The following is a 21,278-nucleotide window of genomic DNA, read 5'->3' on the forward strand; positions in this document are numbered from 1 at the left end:
TAACACTTATGCCTACCTCTTTAACAATCATTCTCCATTATGTCTGTTCCATTCTAGGACATTTAAATAAATTCAGACTGCCCATTCTATGAATCTCTGAGAGTACATAAAAGCTCAGCTTTTGGCTGCTGCAATCTTGGGTATATCCTTCCATATTCTCTGGCCCAGTCCCTTGGTTCTCTATTCTAGCTCCTAACACCAGTTGCAGAGTCTCCCGGCTTTGATTACCTAGGTGGACATATTAATACTTCTCTTTCACTCTCCATTTCCTTTGACCTAACATTATGCTTATATATAAGCCCCTCATATTTGCAACTGTTGGTAAAAAGTATTTCATTGCCCCATCCTGACTATGATTGACTAATTCTAGCCCACCAGGCTAGTCATCATGCAAAGGAGACCAGGAAAAGTCTGCCGTTAAAGTGTCGTTCCAAAACTCAGATTGTAACATGATACGATTCTCTGATTCCAGTGCCAACAACAAAATGTCAATGTAGTTGTTCAAGGTTTTATGACTTGGCTGAGTATGAGGCACGAAGGATCTTTGGCAACAGAAGCCTGGTGGGGAGGAAAACAGAAAAGCCAACTTTTTGGGCACACCCATCACTGGAATGATAGTAGACTGACCAAACTTCAAAGGCATGCCCTGGAGAAGGTTATTAGGTGAGGCAAACACATGAGGTCTTAACAGTCTTAGCTACCAATTCAGAAGTTGTTGGTTTTGCCATGGTGGTGGGGGAAGAGGGGTCAGCCAGGCTGGCAGCAAGTTACACTTTTCACGTTTTTACCTTAAAAAGCATACATATAAATCCTTATTGAAGACGCCATTCATTCCTTTAAATAGTAGTTAGGCACCAACTATATACCAGGCATTGTGCTGGGCGCTCCTAGGTACACAATGAAAAAAGAAAGCAGGCATGGCGACTTTCTTGGCAAGCTTTGTTAAATAACTTGGCATGAACCATGCTTCTTTATTGTCTTGTCAATATTAGGATAGCTTTTGGACCAGTAGATGTGGCTTCTAGCCAGTGCATTTAAGCAAACAATTCTCAGATGTGCCACAAATATGTGGCCAAGATAACATTACAGCCTCCATTCCTGCTCTGGAATAATGACACAATTTTTCAATAGAAGACATCCTTCAGACAAATAACAAAAATATACACTGGTGGTCTCTGGATGTTTTGCATTTTCGAAGCTTTTTTTTTTTTTCAACTGGCCATTCCTCTATATATTCAGTTCAAAAACATCCAAACCTGTAATCTTGAATAGTTAATCATCACAACACAGTTTTCAACAATATATCCATGTATTTAGGCTAACTGTCAAGAGTAAGTGGTGATCCAACATGAAATTATTATGTTTTGTTGATCTTGGTTTTCACAGCAGAATTGGCAACCCCCCACCCCGCAAAAAAAAAAAAAAAAAAAAAGTCTCTCGAGAAGACACTTGTTCATGTCACTGAAAATCAGTTTCCAGTGAGAAAGAACACTGACATAAATAAAGAAATAAGTCATATTTTTGGCTTGGAAGGCACACATTATAAAGATGTCAGTCTCTCCTAAAACCAACCTATAAATTTATTACAGTTCAATTAAATTCTAATGGCATTTCTTTGGGGATTTGGAAAAATAATTTTAAAATTTGGAAGAATAAATATATGCAAGAATAGCCAGGAAGATCCTAATACAGAAGAATCTTAGAGAGGACTTGGCCTGTTGCTTAAACTGCAATATTTACTGCTGACCACTATTGCAGGAATACACAGATGATGAATAAAACAAAACATCGATCCTAATATGAATGGGACTTGATTATATAATAAAGTGGTGAAAAGAAATGAGTTATTCAAACAACTGGCTTGTCCTTTGGAAAAAAGAGAAAGTTGAATTCCTACCTTGAACTTCCAGATGGAATAAAGATTTAAATTTTTAAAAAATAATAAAATACTAAAAACTTTTAGATGACTATAAGTGATGGCTTGAATCCTGCCAAGCGAGAAATTTTCCACTGTGAGTCTGTGAGTGGTCTTGGTGTGACAGAGAACGCTGCCTCTGACTTTGGGAGGTAGAGGAGATCAATCTTCCTCCTGCCCACACATATGGCCTGTGGGAAACACCCTATGGTTTGCTGACTAAAGAAGAAAGTGTTCAAGACTGGTTTTCAAATGGCTCTTCCATATATATATATATATATTAGGACTACTGTTGCAAGTTCTGCCCACTTCGGGGTGGCCCTGAAGGATTACTGGGAAGGAACATCTTCCTAGGGTTGTAACTCTAAGTAGTACATCTCATTGCCCACCTTTCTGGAAGGTACAATGGTCATAGGGTTTGCAATCCAAGGAAAAAAGGTTTCAGTCAAAGGCCACATTAAAGATTCCACTGAATTGGAAAGGAAACTCCTACCTTGCCATGTCTCGGCAAACAGGAAAGAAAGTTCAAGTGTAGCCTGGGAGATTAATTCTGACTATAAAAGGAAATAGAGTTATTGTAGTGTAATAGGGGCAGAGAGGTGACCCTCCAGATACATATCCTCACACTCCATGGCCAATGTTAAAGATCTGCAGGGGATGCTAGTAACACCACAACAGCAGGGCCACTAAGGGCTCAGATCCCTTGGAAATAAAAGCTTAGGTCATCACAACAAGCAAAGAACTCCAAGTAGCTAAAGATCAAGTGGAGGGCCACGCATCAGTTTTGTTGTTTCAAGATACTACCAACATATTTTAGCTTATGAATCCAGGAAGCAGACTGACTAACTTTAACATGTCAGTATATCCCCATTTGAAGCACAAAGTCTGTTCAAGGTTCAAAGAGGAAGATACATCTTCCTGCTTACCAATAGTTGTGCAGAGGAAGTTTATATCATCTACCATTTTTTGTCGTGCTCTCTCTTCTACCTCCTGGCCCTTGGAACTCTCTCCAACTCTCTCTCTCTTTCTGCGCTATGATACTTTGCTATCCATAGGCCCTCAATTCACCAGGCTATTTCCCACTGCCATTACTTGCACCTTATGCTCTTTCTCTCCCTCCTTCCACGGCTGCTCACCTACTGCCATTTAATTATCCAGCCTAAAAGTCCGCTCTGACGCCTAATGAGTATATACCCAACAGAACTGACCACTTCCCCCTTACTTCTGTAGGAGTATCTATAATATTTTATTGGTGTTATAGGTTTACATGTCTGTCTCTGTTTACCAGATTTACTTTTAAAACCCCAGGGCTTTGCACCAAGAACAGCACATAGAAGGTGCACAGTAATGCATGTGGACTAAACTGATGAATCACTAGTGTTAGAAGAAGGTTGAGAATGAACAGACTTTCAGCCATAGACTTGAAATGAAACAAATATTCCTCTAGGTTTACTCCACCTAAATAACTAAAGCGTATATCCACAAGTACTTAGCAAGAGGCAGAATTAATTTTGTCCTGTAGAACATATAAAATAAAACTATTTTTCAGACCCAGTGTTTAAGGGGGAAAGGTTAGATAAGCTTCCAGACAGGAAGATCCCAAAAAATCATAACAGCTAATCAGCTTTGGCCCTGGTGCTATGACTCTTCTCTCCGTTTTCCATTCAAAAGGCAAGAGGAAGTTGCCTAAGCATACCACAGTAGTCTTTAGTGCATTTTTCAGGTTCGGCAACTCCAGTGTTAAAGTTTGGAGGAGTTTAGTACCATTGCTGCATGTTGCAATTTGCATTTTTGTTACAGACCAGTCACTCACTGGCTGAGTTCTTCCCTTCCATAACATTTTCCCTCGGTATGATAATTTTTTTTGGTAAATACACTATATTAATAGCATGTGAAATTCTGGAAAATTTCTATTTCCCTTCTTTTTTTCTCAAAGACACTTGTTCCAAAAGACCCATTTTTATCCACCGTCATTGTCAGAAGTATATTTAATATGACAGGAGTCTTATCACCTTTCCAAATGGTCCCTGTTTCCTCCTGAGGATATTTCAGTCATCTTTGCATCTGGTTGGCCTGTCTAATTTTAATTATGATTTCACTGGGCATGAGGCTACTCACACCCAGCTTTCTGCTCTGTGTAGTTACTCATTGAACCAAATCCACACACTCAGAGCAAAGCTACATTAAAGCTTTTGGGATAGTAGAGGCTATTTTATGTACTAAAGCAGTAATTTACCAAATGTTCCTTAGTGATCTGGAAAAAAAATTGCTGAATTTTTCATGTATTTAATTTGGTTCTAGGAAGTTAAGCAAAGGGAGGATCTGAGCTAATATGAATAAATGACTAATCTTAGATCTTACCTATCCTAAAATCAATACTATGGCCTAATTGAGTGAGCATATACAGGAAAGGTGCTTAAAGATACAGGCCTGGCTCTCTGAACACCGAAATGCTTTATTTTCCTCTCAGAAAAATAACCGTAGGAGAAATTCTGTTTCTCCCTCCCTTTCTTTCTACCTTAAAGTTAATTCTTTACTTTATACACCAAGTAATAGTTAAAACATACATGCATTTTTAAATCCCAGGTTACCTAATATTAGGCATATCATGTATATGTTTACACTGCAGTCTTGAAACACATCACATTTTAAACTTAGAAAGTTAATATTTATCAAAATAAAAGAGTAGTCCTTTTATGACTTTATTAATTACCCATCCCCATTCCATTGTAATCACGCTAAATCCCCAAACCCTACAACCTCAAGGAAATTCCTGACAGTCAATTTCTCTGGAGCAGAATGGAACATTCCACAAACATTTATGGAGCATTTACTATGTGCCAGGTACTCGGCCGAACAATGAAAATAAAATAGTGACTGAAAGAGTCATCATCCTTGCTTCCATGAAATTTACAATCTAGCTGAGGAGATTGATATAACATGTCTTCAGTAATAAATGTCTAATAAAAACTCTGATTTTTTTTTTTTAGTTTTATTTTATTAAATTTATTGGGGTGACAATTGTTAGTAAAATTACATAGATTTCAGGTGTACAATTCTGTATTACATCATCTATAAATCCCATTGTGTGACTCTGAGTATTTTTATCTTAATACAATACTGAATCCATTCTGATAGGGTCACCACTAACATTCACATGTCTAAATCTAACAGTCAATTTTCAATCTTAGCCTCTCAAAATCATTTGATATAATTGATCACACCCTCTTTTTCCAAACATTTATTCAATTGATTTCCAATTCTATGGTCTGACTCCTAAATTCATGTTTTCAGCCCCAGTCATTTTTCTAATTTCTGCGTACTCAACATCCCCTCTTAGATATCTAATCACATCTCGAACTAAACTGTTCCAAACTTAGCTACAAATTCCCTTCTCCATTCCACACAACCACTTCTCCACTAGTGTTCACTTTTTTATTACATAGAACCTCTATTCATTTAGTTGATCAGACCAAAAATCTTGGAATTGTCCATAACTTTTCCTTCTTTCACACTCCTTGTTCAACTTACCAGAAAATCCTCATGGATTAACTTTCACACTATATCACAATTTTACCATTTCCCACCACCTTTGTAACTATTATTTTAGTTCAAGACACCATTTTCTATCATGTTTATCATTCCAGTAGATTCCCAACTGATCTCTTTGATTCTACTCGTGTTCTATTCTCTATACAGCAGTCAGAAAGAGTATTTAAAAACGTAAGTCTAATTATGTCATTTCCTTGTGTATATCCTTTCAATGGTTTCCCATCACTTAGAGTAAAATTCTTACCATAACATATAGGGCTCTTACATGATCTAGTCTATGTCTGCCTCTCGGCTCACCTTTCCTCCTGCTCTTCTTGCTATTGCTTGGGTTTCTCTGCATATTCCCACTATGGGGCCTTGGCATTTGTGCCCTTTCGCCTAGAATGTTGTTCCCCTAGATTTTATGATGGCTCTCTTCTTCCATTCTTACATGTCTCTGTTCAAATGTCAGCTTTTCATAGAGGAATTCCCTTACAACTAAGTTAAACTACTAAACTACTAAAACAGCATTCCCTCTCCACCTCTTTCTCTTTACCTTCTTGGTCTGCTTTATTTTTCTTTCTAGGTCTTATCACCCCCTGACATTTTGTATGGGTGTGTGTCTGTGTATATGTTTATTTGTTTATTGTGTGTCTCTCCTATTAAAATGTATGATTCAAGAGGATGGAAACTTTTGTCTCATTCACTCTTGTATCCCCAATGCTGAGAAAAATGAGTGCCTGGTACATTGTAGGTACTTGTCAAATATAGGTTGCATAAATGAATGTGATGATAGTAATAAAGGGAAATTATAGGGGATGATAAAATATCATACATGGACATAGCTTACATTGGGGTATCAGTGAAGATGGTGAAGAAAGCACATATGCGTTCTGGTTAGCATCTAGAAATAGAAAAGGCAACCACATAAATGTGATCAGCCATTCCCTAACACTCTCAATTCAGTAGCACACCCCTCTGTCTGAGTTGAGCCATTGGTGGTAAGCATAAAAGCTCTATTGAAGAAAAATGTTTTTCATGTATAGTTTGGTTTTACTTGTTCCCAGAGAAATGTGACCGGGAATATCTCATTTATCTGTGTAACAGATCTGTTAGGTAGTTGGACAAGAGAGATGAAAGAAGAAGGGAAAAGAAAGGAATAATACCAGTTTTGTCTTAGTTAAAAGGCAATGAAACAGAGAGAAGTCTTGTGACATAACCAGCATGATAGTGGTAGAGCTAAACATGTAATTGATCCTCCTAACTTATTCCTAATCTCTGCTTCCAGGACTTGAGATAGGAGGAAAAAAAGAGAAGTTTCTGCATATCTATCCAGAGTGGATATGTTTTCTTTTATATCTTCTCAACCCAAACCACCACCTATAATTCCCATCATGACTCCCTTAAGGTCTGCAGTGTAGGCAATAAGAAAGGGTTGGTGCTCTATAAATATTTGCTGAATGGATAAATTAATTGGTAAGAGAGAAGGTTTTGCTTTGTGTATGCTTTCACATGCACACATACATGAGTACAATTCTTAATGATTTGGGTCTACAAGTTCTGACAATTAAGTTTGTGAACTTGATGCTAACCTTTTTTTGATATCAGAGGGATTATTCATTATGAATTTGTACCAACTGAACAAGTAGTTAACCAAGTTTACTATTTGGAAGTGCTGAAAAGTCTGCGTGAAAAAGTTAGATGACCTGAACTTTTCGCCAACAATTCATGGCTCTTGCATCGCGACAATGCACCAGCTCACATGGCACTGTCTGTGAGGGAGTTTGTAGCCAGTAAACAAATAGCTGTATTGGAACACCCTCCCTACTCACCTGATCTGGCCCCAAGTGATTTCTTTCTTTACCTGAAGATAAAAGAAATATTGAAAGGAAGACATTTTGATGACATTCAGGACATCAAGGGTAATACGACGACAGCTCTGATGGCCATTCCAGAAAGAGTTCCGCAATCTCTTTGAAGGGTGGACTAGGCGCTGGTGTCGGTGCCGAGCTTCCCAAAGGGAGTACTTTGAAGGTGACCGTAGTGATATTCAGCAATGAGGTATGTAACACTTTTTCTAGGATGAGTTTGCGAACTTAATTATCCGACCTCGGTATGTGAAGAACAGGACTTTAACTGCTAGCATAAAAAGAATTCTAATTTATGGAATTCAATTAAGAATTTTATCTGCATTTCTCTGGATACTGTGTTTTTACTCTCAATGACCTCTCAACTACTAGACAGTTTTTATTTATGTCAAAGTAACTTTTCTTCAAAATTATACACCAACTATACATGTCGAGTACAACTTCATTGCTATATCAGATTTAATTATGTAACTTGTATTTTCCCACTCCAGTCCAGGCATATGGTAAAATCGAAATGACAGTAACAAAGAGTATCAATTTGTTCGGCCTTTAGAATTTCTTAATCCCATCCCACTAGGTGTAGGCCGTCCACAGTGTTCTTTGATGTGCTCACAAACGTGATGTCCGTGGCTACAACATAGTATCTGACATTTCTTCCCATCTGCTCCTGACATGGGCTTTGTGGGTACTGGGCCCTCAGCCTGTTGCTTTCTGTATGCTTCTTGTGTCAAGTTCTCTGTGATTATAGGGGACAATAAGATATAATCCATGGACATAACTCCCAACGATTGCACTCCCAACTATTCAAACACATGTCCTCTGGCCACTTTTCCATATTTCTGATGCGCAGTGCTCTTTGTTCTTTCTTTTTGTGACCTACTGAAGTACAGTGGTTCTTATCTGTATGTCTGGACATCACATTTACGTAATAACCTACTATGATGCAAGGGCCAATGTATTGTTTTTGAGAAATTAACTCTCCTTGTTTCCTACTCCTCAGGAAAGAATGAGGGGTTATGGAAGATAATGTTAAATGGCTGCTAAAAAGCCATTCCCAAACTTCTTTTCCATTTATTCCTTCCACTATAGTATAAGCAAGAAAAGCAGGATACTTGCTTTTCCATCTTTCCTTGCATTTAGAGATGGCCCTAGGAACCAGTTCTGACCCATGAAACACAACTGGGGCCTGCTGGTCAAGAGACAGGAGGTTCTGAGAAAGAGTCTGTTTTCCTGAAAAAAGAAAACACATGAGACTGGTATTGCCTTTCCCCTTCTACCCGCTTCTTCCTCTCTTGAATGCAGAGTTGATGGCTGGATCTGCAGTGCCAGATTGTAACCATGAGAAAAGGAGCAAGAGAGCCACAGGTACATCAACTCTGACATCACCAACTTGGAAAACCAAGGCCAGCACTTAATTTCTTATTAAGTGAGAAAAATAAACCTGTATCGGTTTGGGCAACTGTAGGTTTATTATTTGCAGGCGAATGCAAGCCTAACTGATAGACAGGTACTTCCCACCAAGGCCCCCTTTAGAGAGAGAATCCAGAGCTTTATAAGCTGAAGGCTAGGACTTCTTGGTCGCCATGAAAGAGCTAAGATGTTTTTATTTTTTAAAATAAACTAATTGGAGAATAGAGATGAATTCTTCAAGAGAAAGGAGGTATCCAATCTGGGAGAAGAGAGAGAGACTGGGGGGGATGGGAAACTATTAGAGACTACAAACATTGGGGACTCGAGTGGCTCTTACACAGTGCCTCTGAGGAGTAGGACTTCAGATGGGTTCTTCCTGTGTCACCAAGGGCTACAGCCATGAAAACAGAGGTGGGGTCCTGTGTAAAGGGTATTTCTCTTGTCCAAGGCTTGGAGACAACTAAGAAGGTATTGAAAACGACATCAGGTAGTAGTAGAAGGAACAAGTGTAGCTCTTTGTAAACAATGGACCAGGCTTTCTGTTTATCTACAGGCTCTGATATTTTTGTGCAACTTAATTGTGAGTAGAGAAGAGATGGCAATAATGCCTGATGCTGAACTTTTTGTCTACCTTAATAAGTAGAGGATTAAGCTAGATTTAATTTTTAATTTATGTCTTCAGATTTAAAGTGAGTTTCTTGTAGATAGTATATTCTTGGGTATTGTTTTCTTTACCTGATCTTATCATTTTATCCAAACAACAATTTTGTCATTCAATTGGTGTGTTTAGACTCTTTTCATTTAACATAATTATCTATATGGTTGGATTAAAATCTATCATCTTGTAACTGTTTTGTTCATTCCATCTCTTTCTGCCTTCTTTTACATTATTTGAGTATTTTTTACTTTATTTTATTTCCACTATTGGGTTACTATTTATACTTCATTTTCAAAAAATATTAGTGCTTACACTAGGGTTTAAAATATACATCTTTATTTAATCACAGTTCACCTTCAGATAACATTGTAGTACTTCACATGTTGATAAGGGCCTCACAACAGTATATTTCCAATTCCACTCTTCCATCCTTTGCACTGTGGTTATCATATATTATACTTTTACATGTGCTATAAAAATAAAATATATTGCTAGAACTGATTTTTGTTTTAGATAATCAATTATCTTTTAGAGCAGTTAAAAATAAGGAAAAAAAGAATTTTATATTTACCTTCATTTATGCCAGAGCTCTTCATTTCTTTTTGCAGATCCAAGTGCAATTATAGTTCTTTCTAAAGTTAATGAACATATTTTCCTAAAGCTGTATAAGGAAAACCATTACACCATCCAAGAGACTGTTTGTCGAGGTCCATAAGATAAGAATTGATATCAAAGTTTCTCTTTTTCAATGTGATTCAATTAAATGGCTCAAAGTGTAGTTGACTATTTTTCTTCTTTGGGAGAACTTTTTTTGTATTTTCATACTTCTATATATAATCATGACATTTATATTCAAGTATTTATATAAAGTTCAAACCTTAAAATTCTTTTGGACTGTATGTCATCATTACTACCACTATCTGTATATAAAATTATTCAAAATGTGTATTTTAACTGTATCGATTAGATCTTCATTTGTGGCCTATTTACATGTTGGTACCAAATTCCATAAAAATAGCCTATGTGTTAAACTAAAAGTCAGTTAAACAGGGCAGAACATTTTTTTGTAATAAATTTTATTGGGGGATGTTGGAGGACAGTGTGTTTCTCCAGGGAGTTGTCCTTCAGTCTAGTCGTGGAGGGCGCAAGCTCAGCTCCAAGTCCAGTGGCCGTTTTCAATCTTTCATTGCAGGGGGCACAGCCCACCAACCCATGCTCAGCGGCAGCTCGTTGTCTTCAATCTAGTTGTGGAGGGTGCAGCTCACTGGCCCATGTGGGAATCCAACCAGCAACCCTGTTGTTCAGAGTTCGCGTTCTAACCAACTGAGCCACTGAGCCATCCAGTTGCCCTGACAGAAGAGTTTTAAGTGTCCTGAAAGCCTGGGATCTACTATTAGACATATTTCAATATTATTTCCAAATTTATGGCACTTCTTTTTTGAACAGCTACCAGAAAATACAATATGAAAAAATGCAGCAGTGCTTCTAAAGGAAACCCAAAGGTATATCATAATCAGCCTCTGTGTTCCTCAATTCTCTGGCAGATGTCAAATTCATTTCCTTGGAATATATTTGAAATGGAAAGTAAACAGTTCCTTACAGACTTTATTTATAATGGTGTAATATTTGTAAATACATAATTCTCATTCTTTGGCATTTGTTTCTTTGTTTTTCTGTTGCTTTTGTTATGTCTCCATATAGCTCATGAGTTTTACTTTAAAGATAAAATATATCAGAAAATGTATTTATGTGATTTTAAATATTCATCCGGAATTAATGGCCCTATAAGCTGCCAATATTTAAATGAGTTTCTTTTTGTTGTGTCATTTCCATTTAGGGGGATATGTGTCAATGAGGCCAAACTCATACATGTAATTCTCATAAATCCATGTTCCAAGTTTTACCTCTGAGCCTAGTCACCAGTCTTACTCAATCGTACTTCTAAAAATGTCTTAGTCAGTTCAGGCTGCTGTAACAGAAAACCATAGAGTGGATGGCTTATAAATAACAGAAATTTATTTCTCCCAGTTCTGGAGGCTAGAAGTCTAAGATCAGGGTGCCAGCATGGTTGGGTTCTGGTGAGAGCCCTCTTTTGGGTTACAGACAGCTAGCTGCCTTCTCACTGTGTCATCAGAGAACAGAGAGAAGAAGCAAGCTCTCCCATGACACTTGTCAGGCACTAATCCCATTCAAGAGCGCTCTACCCTCATGATCTTACCTAATTCTAGTTACTTCCCCAAGGCCCTACACCTCCTAATACCATCACCTCAGGGGATAGTGTTTCAATGTATGAATTCTGGGCGACACAAACATTCAGTCCCTAACAACACAAACTAAAAACCTACAGGTAGGAGCTCAGGAGGCAAGTAACCTGTTTTTGTGTAACAAAGATAAACAGCGCCATAACACTGTCCAAAGAGTAGCTATGACCTATACAAATAACCGGGGTACATGTCCACTGTAGCCCAATGCATAGGAAAATTTCCAGTTGGTTCTTTTCATCCCACCTTGGGAGGGGATACACCACCTCTACCATGGGTGTCCAAATGAGGAGGCTCACTCGTGTATGAGAATGCTACCGGACAAGCTGACCACAGGCAAAGAGCAGGCAGAGGGAGGACCGGGGAGGATGTTAGAGCACTGTATGGTTAGTGGCAAGCAGTTCTGGATTCAATCTGCTTTCACAGGCTGAAAGTGTTCTCTTTCCTCATTTTTCCAAACATACTTTGTATGCTCTTTCCCCTGCTTTCCCCAGCCATGATGTCTTATGTAGGCCCCCGGAGATAAAGCTTCCACAGCTTCCTTCTTTGAGCTTTGATTTCTGCTCACAAAGTGGGTAACTCATGGCTATCATAGTGCTCTGGGGAAGAGAAACAGTGTCCTCACAGTACCACTGAGAGAATGGAAGGAAAGGGGAAAAAAAAACAGAAAGCCACAGGTTAATTCCTGGAGGTATTACCCTGCCATGTTCGCACACAATAAAGCCACAGGTTCATTCCTGGACGTATTACTCTGCCATGTTTGCCTCTTTAACATACTTAACTCTGTTTGGGTTAGAGAAACAACAACAAAACTCTCTTGACTTTGCATCCTTCTTGAGTTACTATCTTATTTCTTCCCTTTAGTGCCAAGTCTCTTGAAATACTCTCTATATCAGCGGTCTTCAACTGGGGTACAGGTACCCCTGGAAGTGTGCCAATACTTATAACACTTACCCTGAAGGAAACTCTGGAGTCTCAATATCACTGTCATAGGCCACCAATCAGTCCGAGTTTCAGTAAATCCATCAAGTAAGCTACTAGAGGCACCTACAGGTGCATGAGCTAAAACATTAAATCTGGACTCTTAAGTAAGTCCACTCAAATCAACTCATTCACCCATTTTTATATTCTACCATCCTCCGTCCAAAACCTCTAAAATCCATTTCCATACATATTCCCCAGTTTCGGATGATATATAGTCACAAAGTCTTGTGATGCTTTTGGTGTGTAATCTGTTACTTTCCACAGTTGTTTTGGCCCGCTGAAGTATGGTGAGATTTGATCATAGTCATGGATCTAATGAAAACAAAGGGTGAGTGTGGTGGGTCTTGACAAGAAAGAACCTCCCCTTGCAAGGCATATACATATACCTGAAGTGAGATTATTATATCAAGGCTAGTCATCTCAGACATAAGCAGGAAAGCTAATTGTACTGGAAAGGAAAGCTTAGAGTGTCTCAGGGGTCTGAGTCCAACTAAATGTTCTCATCCCAAGTTTCAGGGTGCCATAATGTCCCAATCAATGCCCTAACTTTCACAAAATTAAATTAGGGGCTTCAGCCATCTGAGTGCTTGATGGGGACTTCAAGGTGACTGACCCTCATAGTTAGCAAGTTGGTATTGGTTGGTGTCTGGAGACAACATCCACTCATAAGCCCTTAACATTAATTCTGGGACTTAGTTTCTTGATGTGCAGTGGGAGAGGAATGGCAGTCTCTGGAGGAGAGTAGAAAAGAAGGGAAGAAAGTGGTATCTGTTCCTGAGACAGGGGAGCATCAAGGTTTGTCTATAGCATTGTCTGGAGAGTGGGTGGCTCTAAACTATAATAATTTCCCAGAGATATCAGCTGCCTGGACATTGACTCTTTTTTTTTTCCTGAAGATCCTCAATGTCACCAGCCCAGGCCCCCCTAGTCAGGCTCACTGTGGCAACATTATTTTCTAACAGCCTTTATTATTTCCCCTCTCCTGATTTTATCCTAGGTCAAAAATACCGCATAGACCATATTGACCCTTAGCTACTTGAGTGCAAATCTCCATCACTATCTCCTGCCTCCACTGGTCATTGTAAATAAATATGTATATATGCCTGTTTAATATATAAACTTGATTTGTATTCCCAACTTTAAAAGTTTCATTTTCAAGAGCAGGACTAGGTGACCCTGTTCTGAATGCCCAGCTGAGACTAACTCATGTATAAGACAGATTAGGATTGGAGTTAACCAGTTATTCTGGGGTCAGAATATGGTGGTTGCACACGTGTGTGTGGGTGAGCGGTACAATGTATGGCATGATCCAGAGAATACGTTCTGAAGAGTTGGAGTCTTGGGTGATTGTACAACAAGATTGTGTCTGGCTAGACCTGGTTTACTTCCTTTCACTAAAGAATTGGTCAGTGACACAGAGAAAAGAATGTCAAGGTATTAGAGAATGTGGAGGAAGCCAGCCTCTTCTGAGCCTGTAGCCCCTGCTCAGGGAGTCTTTACCCCCATCAACAGTCTTTCTAGTTATCTTTATGCCTGCCCCCAAGTGTCCAGCAATTCCAATTACACCCATGGGAGTTCACAACGAAGAACTGCCCTCCAGAGTAGCCAGGAAAGGGAATTCAAAAGCTGGAGCTCTGATGTTGAGGTCCTCTATAGATCTGTGGTTCTTGTTTCTAGCAAATAGTTTCTGGTTCCTGCTCATTTTCTAGTTTCCAGTGACTGTTTATTTTCTAGTTTCCCTAGGCCACAGAAGAGGGCATTCACATATAAACACCTTAAAGGTGACCAGACTATTTACATTGAAGTTTGTGAAGAGAGCCCAGTTGACAACTGACAGCCACGAGAAACAGCTATGCCTGCAGTGGCCTTTCTTTCTACTTGCAGCTATGTTCCCCTTGGGATATAAGGGAAAGATCTCATTGTTTATTGTGAAAACTTTATCTCCTATCTCCAGTTCCTCTGGTCACAGCAACTTTGTCATCATCTCCTCCTTATCAACAGCTGCTGCCTTTCCCATCACCAATAAGGCCTGTTGTCTTTGGGATACAGCCACCTTGGCTGCTGTTGCCATTGGATTTACCATGAGGAGATACCACATCACCACGTGACCTAAGCTGCTGCTGTCTCTACCACTCTTGCCTCAGAATCATTGAGTCTACTGTGCTACTATCTCCTCAGTTGTCATTTCCTTGGCCACCATCTTTTCTGCTACTCTCTCCTCAGCCCCTGCCTTCTGCTGGCCTGTCGTCAGCCTATACTGTCATCTCCATGGCCTTCATTCTTTGTTGCCTGTTTTTTCTCCCAATAATAGAATGACCTCTGTGTCCTTTTTTCAAGAGGAAAATTAAGCTGTTCAAGTTTAAGGATTTTTCTTCTACTAGTTGATTACATTTCCACACAGGGAACAGATTATTTAATACAAGTCAATTATATACTGAAAACTCTTAGATCACAAACAGGCATCTTGGAATAATAATTCTGACAAAAATGATCTATACTGCAAAATCAAGTTATCTATTATATTCTTCTGAAGCACTGGCTCTTTTCAGCTAACAAAGTTTCAGCCTGTGTAACGGTGGAAGTATGGATATGCCAACATTGGGCTGCCATAGACCCATTCTTGGTAAATGATGTTTCTTCACTAAACCATTTCAAATGGGTGAGAGAGGCTGAGCAACTCCCCAGGGCCCAGGATTTAGTCATCACTAAAATGAATAATCTTTTGCTTTAAATTTTAAAGACTTAACCTTAGAAGAATCTTAATCTTAGAGGAATAATTTCTAAAGCTCGGCTGGGAAAAAAAAAAAAGAAAGAATGAAAAGAAATAGCTCATTGGAAAAGTTTCATGTAGGGGCAAGACCTGTCAATGGATGGATTTCAAAATGAATTACTTGAGTACAGTGTGACTGTTTCTTTGAGCAACCTCCTCCATATATCAGCATGTGGAAGTCCCTTGTAGGGGCTAGTCAGTTTCACAAGAAAGAAATCCTCCAATTTCTGGCCTAAAGAGTATAATATAAGCTTGTTTCTCAGAATTCCAGGAAATCCCATTAATTATTATTATAACTTTAATTTGACACCCCTCAAATCTGCCTTTTTCAATGTGGTGGTGGCTCACCCCCATTTTTATCTGTGCCTAATGTTTCCGAGTTCAAAGTATCTCTGGTTCAATTTCTCCAGAGTGAATTTTTCTCCAGTTTCTGCAGAGGTAAAGAAAGGGTCCTAAGGTACAGGAGGAGATCTGGGTGTACTAACTGCTCCTTTCAACCAAACCTCCTTTTTCTAGCCCAAGCCTGTACCCCTGCATTCAAAGGTTGCTGAAGACTACATGCCTGAATCTTTCTGGAACTTAAAGGCAGTAACGATTTCACTTCTTATCTTCTCCCCGTAGGCACTTAGGTGATTTTAGTGAGTTTTGAGGAGAAAAGAGAGAAGTCTTTTCTTTTGTTCAGTCTTTCATACTCAACCAAAATGCTTGTTATTTTTTTCCTGTACTTTACTTTTTAAAATTTCATCTTTAGTCTATCAAATATTTATTTTGGTATGTGAAGGGAGATGAGAACATAAGTTGAATCTCACTCTGTACTAAAGCTAGCCAAAGATTCATCATTTATTGAACATTGTTCCTTCCCTCTTATTTATAACACATAAGGGAATAGAGTATACTTTGCTTTCAGAAATCAGAAATGGTATCAAATTTATTTAAATATTTTATTAAATGTTTTATTAAAAACATTTTTCCCCATATTGCAGATGGGGAAACTAAGGTACAAAGTGGAGAAGTTGCCAATAGTTAATGGCTAGTAAGCAGCAAAGCTAGGATTCAAGTCAAATAACCTGATTCCAGAGCCAAATGTGTGCTTGACGTCTATGTCATCCAGCCTCTAGAAACTCAGCTGTTTGATGTAATAGTATAGTCAGAGCTCCAGAATTTGTTCAGGGGTTTTAAGCCTTTGCAGAAAAGAAGCTTAGAGTTGAAAAAACTAAAAACTGTGATAAAACATCCCTCTTCTTTCATTGATGGTGAGCAGGACTGTATATATGTGTATCTGTTTGTTTTTAAGCTATAAGGCTATAGCATTGAGACCCAGCAAGCCTGCTCCCATGAAGGGGGCAGGTCCCTGAGTGATGAGTTGCCTCAGAGAATCTGGTGAAAATTAGTGTTAACGATAACTGAACTGTAAAGTATTTGGGATCAAAATATGTCATTCTGTGCACAGAAGCTGAGCTAAGAACTGGAGACCATCCTCAAATAGGAAACCGGATTTTCCAAATGAGGGTGTGTGTTTTCAAACAGGAATAGAGAAGGTGTCTGCTCCTCATCATTTGAGGGAGACAAGCTCTAGGGGACAGTGACCACCCAAGCTACATGAGACAAGCCCAGATGTTGGCTTAGAGTAAAATGAACAAACTATATTATGTTACACCCAAACAGTAAGTCCAGTCCTAATAACACACTTGAGACAAACCAACCAAGCAGAAAGGCAGGGATTAGAGCAAAAGTAGAATCTCCATAGGCCAGAGGCATAAAGACTAACTGGAGTGCCAGTGATAAATATGAATGCCTAAAGGTCAGGAGCAGAATCCTTGTAGATCAAGGAGGGAAATGTTTTTGCTACTTAGAAGAACGGAGAAATAAAACTGAGTCAAAAGAGTCAGAGGACTGTATGAAGGAATATCAGTTGAGCCCCAATTTGCAACTAACAATCAGAGGGCTGATCCCAGAGAACAGACACAGAAGCAAGTTCCAGAAGGAGTGAAAAATCCTGACTGAGATTCCACCAGAGATCATTTGTTCCAAAATAATGTTGGGCCAGAAATCCGAGGAGCTCAGTCTAACCTCACCCTATCGGGCCAGACAGTGTGGAGGCCAGGAAAAAGAATTGGAGCTGGGTATACTTCATAAACTCTGCCAATCTAACCAGGCTATAGCTGGACCTCAGTGAGATTAGGATAAAAAATCTGGGTTTTGTAAACCTATCAATTTCTCCTCTCTCATATTTGCTTTCTTTTCCTTTTGTTTTTAGGTTTGTTTCTTATTTGTTTGTTTTGTTTTGTTTTTAAAATTCCAACCAAGTCCCAGCTGAACCAAGAGGAAAGCTGATTTCCCACACCTAATCTGGATAGATAATGGAAATGCTCCAGAGGCTGTGGCGGTAGAGCCAGGCAATCAGGAGGAGAGAAAAGTGAGGAAGGAGAATGGGGAAGAGTTCTAAACAGCAGGACATACCAATACCTTCCTTCCTAGGGAATTTCCCCTTTACTTAGTGCTTTACCTTGGTTTGTGCTTGCACAGTGGCCTCCGATGTAAGGTGAAAAAGGCCTTGGGACTTCCCATTGTCAGGACAGGAAGAACTAACGAAGGATTGCCTCTGTGGAATTGTGGAATGTTTATTATCATAAAGAAAAGCATTTGTCTTCTCTCACAGGGAAATCTTCGTCTTATCTTAGACTGGCCCCTAAAATAAATAGTCTTTAGCGCCTTTATTTATTTTTTTCCAGCTTTATGGAGATGTAATTGACATACAATATTGTGTAAGTTTAAGGTGTACAATGTGATGATTTGACATATGTATATATTTCAAAATGATTAACACAATAAGATTAGTGCCTTTAATATAAGGAAAAACCAGAAGCAAAGAAAGATTAAGTGACCTGTCTGTGGGCACCCATCCAGGGGCAGTGGCTAAGTTCAAAAGCAACCTCCACAACTGCGCAGGTTGTTAACATGAACATGAATTTAAACCCTCTTACCTGATTACAACCCAGGTTCCTGCCCTGTCCTTTCCGCCTCCTCCCTTCCCAGGGAACGGGATTTAGGAAGGCTATATTCTTGAATAGAGCATCAGGGCTCAACCTCAGAGATGGGAAATGGGACTCTGACAAATATTGCTGCAGACTCCTAGTGTGTTTAAGAGCTTTGAGGAAGCCAGAAAAAGTGGATGTAACACACCTTGCCTTCCAGTTTACTCTGTCTTTCTCACAGAGTACCTGGATACTCTGGTGGGGCACACAACTGCTTTCACAATTCTGAAATTTCCCAGATATTGAGGGACTTTAAAAAAAGGTCTATTCTTAGTTTTTAAAAAAATACATTCCTCTCCTTTGTGTGAAGATTTTATACGTTGTCTTTCTTTAATCTCTTTTGTATAATCTAAGCAAATAAAGTATGACATTAACAAAAATTCATTATTTTTCTGTTACTAATACATAAATAACTTACAATCCTACTTCCTGTCTCTTCTTTATGTTCTATTTTAATACTCACTTTTCAAAATAGCTTTGTTCCAAAGTGAATTTAGGAAGTCATGTTTTTGTCTTATTTTTATTGTTCTTCTTTGCAGCCTAGTCTATAATATCCTCATGCACCCAAACCAAAACACCATTATAAGTTTATATAGGGTAGTTTCTGAGCTGATGTTATTATTGTTTTATAAACCTACATTTACAGATGTGTAAAAACGCAGTTTCACAGGTTTAGAGTCTAACTGACAAAACAGTTCCTATTCCTAAAAAGGGCAGAACTGAAAGATTTTGTGATTAAAATGCAAAAAGAAATTTCAGCAAAAGAATTTTATTACTCTGGTAGTATGAAGTTAAATGGTGGAAAAAAGACCAAAGGACAGACACAGTGAAATCTTCATCTTTAGAAGATCAAAGCCAGCATAGGAATTCTATGAGAATTTATTCCTAAGTGAAATCAGGTCCCTTTTTGCTTTAAGTTTACATAATTTTGTAACACTATCACTAATTCTGTGTGGAGTTTGTTATCTCATATTTTGCCAAATATAATTTCTTTTATATAATAAAAAATTCTTATTTTAGTGAAATTAAAAATGATTCATTGTCAAATCAAAGAATAGATAAAATGTCTCTACCCAAGACAAATGTATCTGATTTTATAATTTTTCCTAAGGCAATATGGTTTTACTCATTTCTTCTATTTATAAGTAGTGGAAGTTTACCAATCACATGTGAACTTTGCAAATTTTATCAAATGTATGTTTGTTAAACAAATGAATTGTTGTTTTAGACAAGTAGAGAGAGGACTTTTAAGCCTCAGGCTTTTGATAAATGGCAAAAGCCCACATAACTGCTGAGGACCAATCTGACAGGAATTGGCAATGATAACAAACAGAACAATGAAGGTCCATTATCTTAGAGTTCACAGAAGAATGGCTTGGCACCTAGTCAGATGTATAATCAGTCTATTTTAGTGTTTATCACTATCACACAAACCAATGGATTTTTCCAAACAACAGTAAATTAGGTGTGGCTCTTTTCTTTTTTTTAAAAAAAGAGGATTTCCTGACAATCTATCTAGAGGTTATGATAATATCTTTGAATATTTTCATAAAATGGTACATTATGCACCTATGATAAGAAACAATGGGTCTTTGGTATCAGCTTTTTGATTCTGGGTGTTTGAGGAGTTTTATTTTCAATGGTTTTTTCTTCACTTTGTTAGTCTGTATATGAAGGCTGACTTTACTGTAGTCCAATTCCCTTAATATATGAGCTTTGTCATGCCCCATTACAATAAATAAGGAGAGGCACTTTGCTTGTATGGCAGCCTGGCCGCTACTCAATCAAAGAGTAGAGCGAAGCAGAGACAGCACTGCTACCCAAATGTCAACTACAACATATAACTCAAAGGCTTCATACATATATGTCTTTGAAACCCAGCATCTGTATTTATTAGCACACTGCAGTAATTGCTGCTTAAATAACTATCCTAGTTGTCACAATACCAGGAGTGCCAAAAAAATGTATACAAGTGGACACTTTGGTCAACATTGCTCAAGCAGTAGTTTGCCATCATCAGAAGAGTCTGGATGCTGACGGTAACCACTTTGAGCACCTCTTGTAATTGCAGAAGTCAAACGTGACTTGTATTCATCTTTTATTATCAGTACAAAGTATTACAATTTAATACAGTTTTTTCCTTTCTCAAAATGTGCATACATTTTTTTTGGCACCCACTATATATCAAAACTTAAATTTTAAATTGTCGGTTGTGAAAATAGTCCTCAACCTCAAATCACTTAAGATTCTGTTTTTTTATTGAAGCTGCCAAAAAGAAGTCAAATACTGTTTTTTTTAATATTAATGAGAAAATTCTTCATTTTAATTCACTGGAGATACTATAAATCCACTGAAATTTTTACAAATAAAAATAAAACATGACTTACCCTTGTACGAATTTGGTGCAAATTTTAAAATGATGTTAAAATAATTGCTCAAACTTCAATTAATGCTCAAAATGTTCAAATATCCAAAATCCATTAACAAAAATTCTTAGCAAAATATGAATAAGAAGAAACTCCCTCAATTTCATAAAGGGTAACTATGAAAAACTTACAGCTAGCATCATACTTAACGGTAAAGACTGAATGCTTTCCTCTTAGCACTAGGAATGAGGCAAGGATATCTACTTCTGTTTAAGATTGTATTGGAGGTCTTAGGTTGTAAAATAAAACAAGAAAAAGAAATAAAGTGTACACAAATTGAAAAGAAAGAAGTAAAGCTGTCTTTGTTGCCGGCAACATGATCCCCTACAGAAAGTCCTATGAAATTACAAAAAAGCTACTAAAACTAATGATTGAGTTTATCAATATTGCAGGACACAAGATCAATATTAAAAAATCAAT

The sequence above is a fragment of the Rhinolophus sinicus genome, linkage group LG06 (assembly GCF_036562045.2).
Source record: "Rhinolophus sinicus isolate RSC01 linkage group LG06, ASM3656204v1, whole genome shotgun sequence".
In the NCBI taxonomy this organism is placed as follows: domain Eukaryota; kingdom Metazoa; phylum Chordata; class Mammalia; order Chiroptera; family Rhinolophidae; genus Rhinolophus; species Rhinolophus sinicus.